This window comes from Neomonachus schauinslandi, chromosome 7 (assembly GCF_002201575.2).
Source record: "Neomonachus schauinslandi chromosome 7, ASM220157v2, whole genome shotgun sequence".
NCBI classification, from domain to species: Eukaryota; Metazoa; Chordata; class Mammalia; order Carnivora; family Phocidae; genus Neomonachus; species Neomonachus schauinslandi.
In genome coordinates, this window is record NC_058409.1 from 116,662,329 (window position 1) to 116,665,754 (window position 3,426).

A 3,426-nucleotide genomic window follows, 5' to 3' on the forward strand; every position below is an offset into this window, starting at 1 on the left:
GACCATAAGTCAAGAAGTGCGGACAGCCTCTAGAAGCTGGAAATGGCAAAGTAACATGATTTCCCAGAGCCTCCAGAAGAAACAACCCTGCTAACACCTTCATTGGAAACCCATTTTCAACTTCTGATCTCCAGAACTATAGGATAACGAATTTGTGTAACAACACTAAGTTTGTGGCAATTTGTTATAGCAGCAATATCAAATTAGTACAATAATAAAGCCATAAATAGTTTCATCGTAATCATTTTTAAATGTGTAATATAGATTTCTCAATGTATAATTTAAGTTTTTAAGCCTAGAATCTAAAATGGGCTTTTCCCCCACAACAACACTGTTTCTGAATTCTGATGTGATTTTCTCATAGCAAAACTGAATTTAAGAATATTACATTTAAAAATATTTTGAGGCTCTCTGCTCCTCCCCATTCGACAGACAGCCGCATCTTCTGGTGCAGTGCCAGCCGCGTCCCCGAGACATGATGGTGAAGGTCGGAGTGAACGGATTTGGCCGTACTGGGCCCCTGGTCACCAGGGCTGCTTTTAACTCTGGCAAAGTGGATACTGTCCCCATCAATGACCTCTTCATTGACCTCAACTACATGGTCTACATGTTCCAGTATGATTCCACCCATGGCAAATTCCACGGCATAGTCAAGGCTGAGAACGGGAAGCTTGTCATCAATGGAAAGTCCATCTCCATCTTCCAGGGGTGAGATCCCGCCAACATCAAATGGGGTGATGCTGGTGCTGAGTGTGTTGTGGAGTCCACTGGGGTCTTCACCACCATGGAGAAGGTTGGGGCTCACTTGAAGGGTGGGGCCAAAAGGGTCATCATCTCTGTTCCTTCTGCCGATGCCCCCATGTTGGTGATGGGTGTGAACCATGAGAAGTATGACAACTCCCTCAAGATTGTCAGCAATGCCTCCTGCACCACCAACTGCTTGGCTCCTCTGGCCAAGGTCATCCATGACAACTTCGGCATCGTGGAGTGACTCATGACCACCGTCCATGCCATCACTGCCACCCAGAAGACGGTGGACGGCCCCTCTGGGAAGCTGTGGTGCAACAGCCGAGGGGCTGCCCAGAACATCATCCCTGCTTCCACTGGCGCTGCCAAGGCAGCGGGCAAGGTCATCCCCTGAGCTAAACGGGAAGCTCGCTGGCATGGCCTTCCATGTCCCCACCCCCAAAGTGTCCATCATGGATCTGACCTGCCACCTGGAGAAAGCTGCCAAATACGACAACAAGAAGGTGGTGAAGCAGGCATCAGAGGGCCCCCTCAAGGGCATCCTGGGGTACACTGAGCACCAGGTTGTCTCCTGCGACTTTAACAGTGACACCCACTCCTCCACCTTCGATGCTGGGGCTGGCATTGCTCTCAACGACCACTTTGTCAAGCTCACTTCCTGGTATGACAATGAATTTGGCTACAGCAACCGGGTGGTGGACCTTATGGTCCACATGGCCTCCAAGGAGTAAGAGCCCCCTGGACCACCAGCCCCAGCAAGAGCAAGAGGAAGAGAGAGGCCCTCAGCTACTGGGGAGTCCCTGCCCCAACTTATCCCCCAAAACACTGAGAATCTCCCAACCTCCACCATTTCCATCCCAAACCCCCTGAAGAAGGGGAAGGGCTTGGGGAGCCCTACCTTGTCATGTACCATCAATAAAGTATACTGTACCCAGCCCCCCCAAAAAAAAAAAATTTGAATACTATCTAGATATAACATTGTCTAAATAGTTTTACATATAAGGAAATGTTATCAAAAGGATTAAACTTTCTAAATAATTATTAAAAGATTTATATTTCATTCTAAAATAGCCCTAATAGTCTCTTTTCTAATTTTGTCTCATATTCTTTTTCATGGAACTGTTTTAATCCTAGATAAGATATTTGAGTTTCTCAAATATCAGACTCATTTCCACACAACCAAACTTTTAAAGTTAAGTCAATAATATTTGGATATATGTGAGTAAAGTTTTAAAATCATGTTAAGCAAAGTCTCTGACAGAACTATTACTCAAATGTTGAACTTTTGGGGAACTTTATGGCTATTTTTCTATTTTCTCTTCAAGTCAGAAACATTTATATTTTCTATGTGCATGATTTTAGACAAGTTAGTTAACCTTTTCACCCAAGTGTGTCAGACAAGATTATTTAAGATTCCTTGATATTATGACTTTAAAACATGCATAGACATTTCATAAGAATGGTAAATATGAAAAAGCGTTACAAACATTTCCTATCCATGGATAAACTTAAAATGTTAAGCTTGAAGTCAAGCTTAATTACTGTTCCTCAGTATAGAGTCTGGATACATATCGCCACAATGCCTAATCTTATGTTTAGGGTATTTTTCAAATGTGGCAGAAATTTCCCTAATTAAAATATGTTTTGCTGGCTCTTCAGGGAATGTAGGAGAGGAAGAGTGCATAGACCCTCTCAATAGAACCCACTCCTTTTAGGGCCAGTGCTCATCCTTAACCAAGATCACATTGTGAAGTTCCTGCTGTGAGAGAAGAAAATGTATTAGGAGAGTTTAATTGGATTCCGTTAGCATTATCTAAAGCTCAGTACTACTTCCAAAGACTTCACTCGAAGATCTTTAGTTTTAGACATTCTTCCAAGGAGACAATGTTGTGTAATATTGGAGGATCTATCAGTAATATATCACATCAAAAATGAAACTACTTTTAAATCATTTTAAGGGATGCTAAAATACATTTAACAAAATATTTAAGATTAAAAAATAAAAAAATAAAATCAAGCTTAAAATTACAACTATCAAAAATTAGTTAAAGGGGTGCCTAGGTGGCTCAGTCATTAAGCGTCTGCCTTTGGCTCAGGTCATGATTCCAGGTCCTGGCATCGAGGCCCACATCGGGCTCCCTGCTCAGCGGGAAGCCTGCTTCTCCCTCTCCCACTCCCCCTTGCTTGTATTCCCTCTCTCGCTGTGTCTCTCTCTGTCAAATAAATAAATAAAATCTTTAAAAAAAAAAATTAGTTAAAAAAAAAAAAGAATTACCAAACTGATGGTCACCAGTGGGAAGGTAGGTGGAGGGATGGGTGAAATGGGTGATGGAGATTAAAGAGTACACTTACTTGATGAGCACTGAGTAATGTACAGAATTGTTGAATCACTATACTGTACATCTGAAACTAATATAACACTGCATGGTTTTTTATTCAAATTTTAGCTAGTTAACATACAGTGCAATATTGGTTTCAGGACTAGAATTCAGTGATTCATCACTTACATACAACACCCAGTGCTCATCACAAGTACCCTCCTTAATCCCCATCACCCATCTAGCCCATCTCCCACCCACCTCCCTCCATCAATCCTCACTTTATTGTCTACCCTTAGGAGTCTCTTGTGGTTTGTTTCCCTCTCTCCTTTTTTTCTTTTCCCCTTTCCCATATGTTTTC

General features: G+C 42.2%; 1 pseudogene; it reads left to right on the forward strand.

The window, feature by feature from the left end:
* Nucleotides 1-460: 460 nt before the first annotated feature.
* LOC110586475 lies at nt 461-1,529 on the forward strand (annotated as a pseudogene).
* The last annotated feature ends 1,897 nt before the right edge of the window (nt 1,530-3,426 follow it).